Source organism: Macrotis lagotis, chromosome 1, assembly GCF_037893015.1.
Source record: "Macrotis lagotis isolate mMagLag1 chromosome 1, bilby.v1.9.chrom.fasta, whole genome shotgun sequence".
Taxonomy (NCBI): domain Eukaryota; kingdom Metazoa; phylum Chordata; class Mammalia; order Peramelemorphia; family Peramelidae; genus Macrotis; species Macrotis lagotis.
In genome coordinates, this window is record NC_133658.1 from 114,331,766 (window position 1) to 114,343,151 (window position 11,386).

Below are 11,386 nucleotides of genomic sequence, written 5' to 3' on the forward strand. Positions count from 1 at the left end.
AGTGCTGGGTGGTGGGTGGCCTTGGGATTTGAGTTAGCATTTCAAGTCTCTCAGCCAACCCATTCTTTAATAGAACAGTTTAGAAATCTTATTGATTTCTGTCACAGTACTTCTCATGGCCTGGGGGAATTATTATCAGCAAGGTAGTGCCTTTCTTCAAAGAAGGTCTCATCTTAATATGCTGATTTTCCTCTAACAAGTTGAGAGGATAGAAGCCTAATTGCAGATTGTCAGCAAGACATCAAGTGCAAAATTTCTTATAAAAAAAAATTAGGGAATTTAGGGATGCTCCAATTTAAAGCTATTTCAGAAAATATATTTAAAAAAAGATTTGAAGTTAGACCTAGATTCAAATCCAAGCCCTGCTATTTAGTGGGCTTTTTTGGTGATCATATGAGCCTCAGTCTATCTATAAAATTTGACAGACCAGATGATCTCCAAGGTGCCTCTCTATCTATGATCCTGTGATTTATTATTTAGAAACACTTGGCATTTACATAGCACTTTAAAGTTTGCAAGAACGACATACCTTATTTCATTCACACCTCACTATAACCCTGTGAAGTATTTTTATTGTAGAGTCTTGTCTGACTCTTCATGACCCCATAAGGGATATTCTTGCAAAGTTATTGGAGTGATTTGCTACCTCCTTTTCCAGCTCATTTTACAAATGGGGAAATTGAGGCAAAAGGATGAAGTGACTTGCCCTGGGTCACACAACTATATTGAGGTCAGATTTGAATTTAGGAAGATAAGTCTTCCTGGATTTAAACCCAGTGCTCTATTCTACTAAGGTGTCCAGCTGTCTAGTAGTATTATCTCCATTTTTTACAACTGAGGCTTAGATCACTTATGTGACTTAGTCATGGTTGTACAGCTACTAAATGTCAGAGTCAGAATGTGATTTCCAGATTTGACTCCATTTCTAGCATTCTATCCCCTAGGCTATGAAACTTCCAAGAAAGGCACTATTAGCATTATTAATAGGCTTTGTTCTTCATTCTCTCTGAAACCTCCATTTCTTTTGCAGGGAATCAGAATATATAAACTCATAGTCTGTCTTTTCAAGTGTGCAAATATCTTAACTAAGGACAATTTAATTATTTATTTCATATCATTTAATATTGGCAACTTTTGTCATCTAATGTAGCCTAAAGATTTACATTTAATTACAAATATCATTTTTCTGACCTAACCATCTGGTAGATAGGAGCCTAGTATCAGTAAGGTATGGCTGATGGTAATCCACCTCTGATGACAGATGCAGATAGTAATAGTGAACTAGGAAGTATTTCCAGAAAAAAAAAAGATGCTAGACATTTAAGATTTCCTTAGAAGAGGTAGGACAAGGGTAATAATATTTGTCCTTAAATCTCAAAGAAGACTTTGACATCAAGGAGATGATGTCCCAACAAGTGCATGAATTGGATTGGAGTGAGGGGGTGCTGGGCTAAGTCACTAATGGTCCTGGATTCAAGGCAATCAAGGTTAAGTGACTTGCCCAAGGTCACACAGTTAAGTGACAAGTGCCTGAGGCTGGATTTGAACTCTCATCCTCCTGACTCCAAGGCCAGTGCTCTATCCACTGGGCCACTTCGCTGCCCCACAGGACAAGGATCCTAGGCAGAATGATGGACTATCAAAAAATAAAGGTAAGTCTTAGAAAATCACAGGCAGCTAAACTGTGGGTATTAAGTTGGACCTAAAGTCAAGAAGACCTGAGTTCAGAGAATTAGAAGTAGTATGATCCTGTTCAAGTCACTTAACTTAAGCTTGCCTCAGTTTCCTCATATGTAAAATGAAGATAATGACACCTACCCCCAAAAGTTGTTAAGAGGATGAAATAAGGGGCAGTGAGGTGGAATGAGCACCAACCCTGGAGTCAGGAGAACCTGAGTTCAAATCTGGCCTCAGACACTTAATAATTACCTAGCTGTGTGACCCTGGGAAAGTCACTTAACCCCATTGCCTTAAATAAAATAAAATTTTAAAAAAGAGGATGAAATAAGATAATATTTTAAAAGTATTTTGCAAATCTTAAAATGTTACATAAATGCTAGTTGTTTTAAAATTTAAATATATATATATATATATATATATATATATATATATATATATATATCTTGAAATATGAAAAGAAATTGGTATTGTCAGAAACTGAGGAAGAAGGCTGTTTTAAGGCAGGGAGTGACAACCTGTGTAAAACATGGGGATTGAGGAATGGAATACTGAGTTTGGGAAACAGCTTGTGGGTTATTTCATTAGGAATGAAGAGTGACATGAAGGAGAATGATATGAAATAAACAGGAAAAGAAAGTGGAGGACTTCAAATGCCAGATAGAAAATTTTGAATTGTATGCTAGAGGTAATAAGGAAACATTGAAGATTTTTGTGCCCAGCCAATGATAAGATCTGGCCTGTGCCTTATATTGATTCAGCAATAACCACTAGTTAAATGGGAAATGATTTGGAGAAAGGAAGAAAATGAAAGCACAAAGACATAGTAGGGTGGTATTTCTATAGACCTGTTTTGAGCTAATGGAACTAGGGTAATCACCAGGTGAGAAGAGATAAAATGCAAGGAATTGTTTGGAATTAGAATCAACTGGATTAGACTGTTGTCTATACAAAATGAGGGAGAATGAAAAGTCAAAGTTGTGAACCTGGGGGAATGGAAAACATAGCTGTGCTACCATCAGAGTTGAAGTAATCCCACATGTAGGGATTAGGTCTCATTAAAGACAACTCAAATTCCACCTTTTACAGGAGGATTTTCCTCATTTCTCCCCCCTCCTCATCTAAAATATCTGAGCCTTCAGATTATCTACCATTTATATACTATATAAATGGTGTATACATAGTTACTTGTATGTTTTCCCCACTAATAGTATGTGAGCTCCTTGAAGGCAGGGACTATATCTTGATCTTTCTTTTTGTCATCAGTTTAATGCCTACACATGTATGAATCCTTAAAAAAAAAAGATGATGATGAAGATAGATAGATAGATAGATAGATAGATAGATAGATAGATAGATAGATAGATGATAGATAGATAGATAGATGATAGATAGATGGATGGATGAATGACTGGATGGATGGATGGATGGATGGATACAGAGCTAGGTAGATAGTTGGCACAGTGGATAGACACCAGTCCTGGAGTTAGGAAGATATCTTCCTGAGTTCAAGTCTGACCTAGCTGTATGTTCAAGTTGTACTAGCTGTATGATCCTGGGTAAGTCACTTAACCCTGTTTGCCTCAGTTCTTCATCTGTAAAATGTACTGGAAAAAGAAATGACAAACCACTGCAATATCTCTGCCAAGAAAACCCCAAATGGGATCATGAAAAGTCAGATACAACTAAAACAACTGAACAAAGTTAGATACATTAAATTAGATAAGAGTGGATAGATAATAGAAAAACAAACAGACAGACAGATAAGTAAAACAATTATTTGGCAGGTGCTGTGTTAAATTCTGGGAATATAAACAGAGGCTAAAAAGAATGAAAAAAAAAGACAGTCCCACTTCCATCCCCACCCCAGGGATTCTACATTCTAATGGAGAAAGAAAAATAGATAAAAGGAAGCTGAAAAGTATGGGAGTGTCACTGTCTTGGCCTTTTTCAATATTCCCAGCTCTTAGCTTAGTGTGGCACATAGTAGGAAGTTAACAAAGACAATATTGACTGTCTGACTGACTGCTGTCCTGATGAAACAGTGGGAGAGAAATTCTATGCCATAATTATCCCTAACTTTGTGTGCTCTGAAGTAGGTTGGCATGGAGACTGGATCATTTGTCATTTATAAGGAGACTCAGGAGAACACAGTTGTTGTCACTGCCTTAGCTTAGACACACCCCAGACATAGGTATTCATAAAATCAATTCACCTCCATGGGAACAGGAGGGGTATAGAGGTGGGGAGGAAGGTGTTCAACATATGGTATCTTGGAGGGTTTTATACATTAAATCTATCGTAAATGTCAGGATCATTTTTACTGCCCTCCCTACATTATAGTATTTGGATCATTTGTCTTTCAAAGGACTAGTAAACCTTAATTTGCTTTTGCAGCATTGAATGAATTTTTATTGTTTCTTACCGCTTCCTTTCAACTCAAGTAATTTGAAAACTAAATACAAACTGCAAAACTCAATCAATCTGGTAGTACTCTTTTAATATCAATTTTTATGTAATTAGCCCCCAAACTGTGTTCAATGACTGACAATTAATCTTATGCACTTTGAGGGACAATGCTAATTTCACACAGTAGCATTTAAAAGGAAGGTGGTAGGAATTTCATTTAGTAAAAGTCTCTTATTTAGGAGTTTGCTTTATTACTGTAACCTTGGGAATAAAAGTGCTGTCCCACTGCACTCCTTAATTAAGGTCCCTTTTTTCTTACCTATAGACAGCATAATTGTGTAACAAATACATGAGTACATGCATACACACATATATGCACTTTAATTACAGTTTTTAGTAAGACAGCTTTTTTTCCCCAAGATCATAGATTTCTCATGTTCCTTTGATATTTTTCTTGTGTTCAAATTCTATCCATGTTATATGGCTAATTACTCCATTGGTGCTGGCTGTGTAAAGCAAAACAAAGGAAGGATAATAAGACAAAGGAACAGAATAACAACAGCTGAAGGTAGAAAAATGGCTCTAAAACTTCTGTTTGTAGAAGGATTACCCTTAGTACTCAAGGAATTCCCAAGTGAAATCTCATTCTACATCAATATCTATTATTAGGTTGGTATGTGACCATTCTTTTTAGACCAATTCTGATTTCCACCTATGCCATATACCAATGAGAAATGATACCTTTTGTTGATTTTTGTTTTTATAATCATTTTTTTCTGAATAAATGATTACTAAAAAGAATGTTTATCAAAAGATGAAATTCTAATCTTTTTTTTTGGGGGGGGGGAACCTCTTAAATCCCCTTCAGTGATCAATGCCAAATACCATTATGGCCTGCTAGGCTGTTGATCTATTTCCTATGACATAAAAATCATGAATAAATTCAGACTCTTTTACTAGTATTTAGCAAAAGGTGCACACACATCTGTTTACTTTGGTCCTTCATGCTTCTGACCCGTTAGGTGCTTCTTGTGTTAGTAATTGGGTGATGAGGAGTTGTAGCTCATTTTAATGTTTGTAATTCATACTTAAATATGCAAATGGATGAGCATATTATAAATTTTTAAAATAATAGGAACCATTTATAGTGCAGAACAACATTGCTCCAGGGGCTGAGCAGTGGGCTGGAAACTCAAGGCTTTGAATTTTAAAACCAATTAATGCTCTGTGTGACCGTGGGCAAGTAACTTAATCTCTCTGTATTACAGATTATTCACCTATCAAAATTAGATTTAATACTGACTTCTCTTCCAGAATTGTTTTGAGATATCTAAAATAAGTTTCACAACTATGTGATGCTATATAGACCATAAAATAATAATAGTTCTTTAATTGGTTAAGGAAAATAGGAAGCAGCATGGTATGGTGAGTAGAGAAGTACTTGAGCCCAGATAGACATGATTTAAGGTGCCATTTCTGATGCATACTATTCTGGCAAAGCCCATAGCTGTACAAAAGATGCTTTGAAGTTTCCACACTTGTGAGTTCCCTAGACCAATAAAATAAAAGGTTCAGTCCCTGGCCAGTACAATATTAAGGCTCATTTTCAACATAGTCAACCAGAGACACTATGGTTTCCTCTTCTAAATAAGCAAAATGCAGAAAATAGTACTATTTAATAAGTGATATATTTAGGAATTGTTTTAAAATATGTATAACATAAGGGATAAAATTATGGAACAGCTGTTGGGGGATATTTAGTAATTCATTATTAAATTAGTTATATTTATTCCGTATACAGTATCTTCTTGAACAGCCATATGACTGATTCTTCTAAGTGAATAATAATGTATTTTTAAGTATTTAAATAGAAACATTTATGAAAGAGTGTTGGTTGTAACAATGCATAGATCACCATTAGATACTTAAGAAATTTCACCAAATAACTCACCTCTATAACATTCAAAATAGGACATTTAAAACAATTTAAAATGCACAGAAAAGGCCAGAACTAAATTTTAAACTCACCTAGTTGTGCTTGCCTTATTAAATCACAGGCTATCCTGAGAACCACAGAACACATAGGCACAACTGGTGAGTGGATGATGGAATTTGAGCTTTCGCCATGAGCTTCTTTACCTTTCCCCATATTGAAATATACTTCTTGGGAGTTTAATAAATAGACCTGGCACATTGAATGTCAGCAGGAAGACCATTTCTCAGTTATGGAGCAATACAATTTTAAGTCCTTCTCTCTTCCCAAGCCTCCCTTGTTGTCTGAAGCCAACATTTTTGAGAGCTCTAGCAAACTAACACCTGCTAAACATAAATCACAGGCAGAATCCTATGACTAGACAAGTTCCGAAAGATATCGATCTATCAAATCCATCCAGAGTCTTACAACTAATTAAAAAAGTTAATTCATAATCAGACAGGTAGTCAGAGAGCTGACTTTGAGATATCTGTAGTGCAAGAATGAGACTGAGTTCTGGGTAATCTGAACCAGTCACATTTTTTGAATGAATTGCAATCTATGATGAACATACATAGGGAGTCCAGGGAGGAAAATGCAGTAACTACATTGAGACATAACACAGGAAGAACTATTATTTTATACTCAATTCCTTTTCTTTTGTTTCTCCCTGCCAGCATGACAGAAAGTAGTGGTGTCTGACTAGTCACAACCCTAACACCGGATGCCAGTTAGAACAGGTGCAGAGACAAAGAGCCGAGCATCTTCCATTTGGAATGTCAGCCTTTCTTTTTATATAACCCCTATTATGTTATGCAGGAACAAGCCTATTAGGTTTCTGATTGTTGTTTCCCCTTCTTCCCAGCAGCATTTTAATGTAATCTACATGCCACAAATGCTCATACATTCATTTCTCTGTTTACTCAGAAAACTGAAGGGTCAAAGGGAACCTTGGCTGGTTGTGGCTAATTTTCTGGATCCACAGTTGTGAAAGTCCACAAGTCCTGGAATTTTGAGTTCATTGCAAGTAAAGAATTGTACCTTGCACATTAGTGTTGACCCACTATTATAATGAGTTGCAAACTAGAATTTCTCTGACCCAGGAAACAATACTGGAAAGTGGCAATGGCCCTTACCAATGAAGAACCAACCAGAAACAGAGAATCAAACCAGCAGTGGCAGCTTGGGCCATGCCATCAGTTAGGAAATTGGATGCAGTTTGTCTGATGGACACAATATCCCTCCTCTGTAGGTGGTCTCTGTTTCATTAGGTTTCAGATTGGTGGTGTTGAACAGTAATCCAAAAATGTGTGATGGGTACATCACTCTCATTTTTCATTAACACTGTTTCCCAAATGTATTGGAGGCAGGTACAAAACATAGATTTGGTCTGGCTTACTTTTATCCTTCCAGAAGCTATTGCCTATCCAACATCACTGCTGGGTGCTTAGGATTTCAGCTCATGATGGTTGCTACAGAGACTGAAACTATTGTTTTTGTATTATCATCTCTTAAGTATATTGCTAAGATAGTACAGACCTGCTAAAACTTTGATTCGAAGCTTTAGCAGGCAGGCATAAAATATCAATTTATATAGGAGGATAACCTGTGAAATTGTTCTTAAAATTAGGTGATACTTAAGACATGTTAGTTAAACCTCTTGTCCCAGATAATCAAACAGGAATTCATAAACTCATATAATGTTCCAACTCAAAAGGATTTTAAAATGATCTTGTCTAACAATTCTACCCCCCTCCATTTTATGCATAAAATATGGATAAAGACATTAAGGGAAGCTAAGTGATTTGCTCCAATATCACATAGTTAGGCCAGAACTAGGACTAGAATCCAGTTCTTACTACTCTTAGTATATTGTGTTTCTCACAATTTCCTGATACATTTCTTAAAATTCAATTATCTGGGGTGGCTAGGTGCCGCAGTAAATAGAGCACTGGCCCTGGAGTCAGGAGTACCTGAGTTCAAATTCGGCCTTAGACACTTAATAATTACCTAGCTGTGTAGCCTTGGGCAAGCCACTTAACCCCATTTGCCTTGCAAAAATCTAAAAAAAAAAATCAATTATCATTTTGAAATCTCTCACCAATACATCAATATTGGTTGTTGACCTTTGTTCTCACTCAAATGACATCACTATACTAGAGTCAAGTGATAGTGGGTCCTATTGTGGTTGATCAGACAAACACAAGTTCAGAATGCTCTACCACAGGTCAATCACAAATAGGACATGTGAACATTTGGGGGTGAATTCCTAAATCTGAACATCTCATTTTTTTTAAACATCAGTATAAACTAGCACAAAATGAGTCGAGATTTGAGAAACTTTTATAAGGACTGTTTTAGGTCTTTGGGTAAATCCTTCTTTGATTTACATCAATACAAATTGTATTTTTAAAAATTTTTTAAAATTTGTTTCTGGGGGGGGGTGGAGCCAAGATGGCAATAGGAGAAGAGCCTCTCTTAGGTGCTCTCTCCATAATATTTCAAAAATCTTAAAATTATGACTAATTAAATTTTCAAGAGACAGAACACACAGAAAGTTCCAGTGAGGCAATTCTGCAGACCAAGGTAACCTGGAAAATAGTGGAAAGACTCCAGCTCCATGGGTTAAAGGGGTGGCCCATAAGAGTGAAGAAACTTCAGCCTCCTAGAGGCAGTCCCAGGGTACCTGGGAGCCACAGCTCACAGCAGCAGGGGCAGTTTCCTGACTTACATCCCAGAGAGCACCAGGCACAAATTGGAGGATCAGCAGAGGGGACTTTTGCCAGAGCACGCATGCGAAGGGTAGTTGCAGCAGTCAGCAAGGACAGCTCAGCAGCCATGGCCTCACTGCAGCCCAGATCCAGGAAATGGAAGCAGGCATGGAGCCAGTAGGCAGGAGAGGAGCCCATAAGCAGGAGCTTCCTGGCAACTGAACCTTCAGTGTTCAGCCCACCAAGGTAGAGGAGTGGAGAGAGACTTCAGAGGTCTGTCCTCTGTACTTGGAATAGGACTCTGAGACTCTGAACACATTCAGATCCTGATCTCAGTCCTAGCCCCCCCCCCATAGAACAGCCCCCCCCCCTCAGCCCCATGGCAAAGGGGGTACTTGTGATCATTCACAGACCAAGAGGGAAGTCAGAGCTTCACACATTGAGATCCTTGTGGGGTGTGTCCCAATAATACTCAAAAGCTCAGGAATCACCCCAAAACCAGGCACAGGCTGGAGAAATGAGTAAACAGAGAAAAAAGAGGAACACCATTGAGAAATACATTGTCTATGATCCCAAGAAGGATCAAAATACTCAATCTGAAGATGAGGAGGTACAAGCTCCTGCATCTAAAGACTCCAAGAAAAATGGAAATTGGGCTCAGGCTATGACAGAGCTCAAAAAAGATTTTGAAAATCAAGTGAGGGAGACAGAAGAAAAATTGGGGAAAGAAATGAGAGAGATGCAGGAAAAACATGAAAAAGAAGTCAGCAGCTTAGTCAAGGAGATCCAAAAAAATGCTGATGAAAAATACCATGTTAAAAATCAGCATAGGTCAAATGGATAAAACAGTTCAAAAAAGTTACTGAGGAGAAGAATACTTTAAAAAGCATTGATCAGATAGAAAAAGAGATAAGAAAGCTCTCTGAGGAAAACAAATCCTTCAGATGTAGAATGGAGCTAAAGGAAGCTGATGACTTTATGAGAAGTCAAGACACAATACTTCAACACCAAAAGAATGAAAACTTAGAAGAAAATGTGAAACATCTCATTGAAAAAACAACTGATCTGGAAAAACAAATTCAGGAAAGATAATTTAAAAACTATTGGGATATCTGAAATTCACGATTAGGAAAAGAGCCTTGACCTCATTTTTAAAGAATTCCTATAGGAAAATTGCACAGACATCCAAGAAGCAGAGGGCAAAATAGAATTTGTTTCTATACATATAGGCTTTAGTTGATATAATTATTTTTCCTTGGATGCTCTGTTATCATCACCACTCTACTATCATATTGTTTATGTTGTTTCACCTTAACGTAAATATGGAAGCATTGCTTCTTTAGTCTGATCCCTTAGGGTAAAGATATAGCACTTACATTTTAAACTAGAGACACCCCTCACCCCTATATACCAAACCTAAAGCTGGGATAGGTGAGAAACTTAAAAAGATATTTTATCAGAAGGAATGTCAAGCTATTTATGTAAAAACTGAAGTTTTTAAGATTTATTTTTCTACCAAGGACAGATTGTCCTGCTATGTTGTCTCTCTTCTAGGTTCAATCTCTTGAGTCCCTTCCATTGTCCACCCCTGACCTCTTAGTCTTCCTTCACAGCCATTCTCCTCAATGCATTGTAGGGTTTGAAAAACAATTATTGCTATGGAAAGTATTTTCAAATTTTTTCTGTATAATATTTGGTTTAGGAGAAAATACTATTGATGAAGATAATGAAAACTATTAACCATGTTCTGATAATTTAGAAAATGATTTTTGAAGTTCATGACTCTTAAGAGTTGTACTTATCCACATGGCTATGTCTTCACAGAAGAAGCATACAATCTGCCCCCAAATGATCTCATCTTAGTTCCATATCTGCTACCTATATTGGCAAAAGGGAAACAGACAAAGGAAAACACAGAAAACAGAAAAGCAGCTTTTTCTGATCAAGACTATTGGACTGAATGCCATATCATTTTGCTCAGTGAGATTTTGGTCAATAACTTTAAGACCATAGATTTCCAGCAAATCAAAGACCTTACAGTTGGCAATAGAAGTAGTAAGAAAAAGGAGAGCATACAAACTGAACCTAAAAAAGAATGGGAGACTTAGACAATTGTCAATTCATGCTGTTGACTCTAGTGTACCCTATTTCCCATTACTTGTTAAAATCATCCTTCCTCTTGTGAGGCAATTACATCTTACTTCTTCCTTCTTTTCTTTCTTTAGCTAATAAAAAAATCAAAACTCTTTATAGCACTGGTAATCTATGCTTCCTTGTAGTGAAGGGAAATTTTGGTTGCAAAAAATATTGCAACATTTTATCTCTATTATAGCATTAAAGTTCATCTTCAGTCACATATTCAAAGTTTTTTAACCAAGTATTTAATTGCATTAATCTATGAAATTTAAAAGGTTCATTTTTATCTGTTTTTTATACTAGTCATTTTCCAATATATATTCCCCCAACACTGAATCTCCAAATATAATTTTTTAAAAGGATAAGTAAAATCAACTGACAACACAACAATGCATGCAATATTCAACTCCTATAGCTCACTACTTCCCTGACAAGAGGAAGTTAACAAGATTTATCATTTGTTCTCTAGGATCAAATTTGT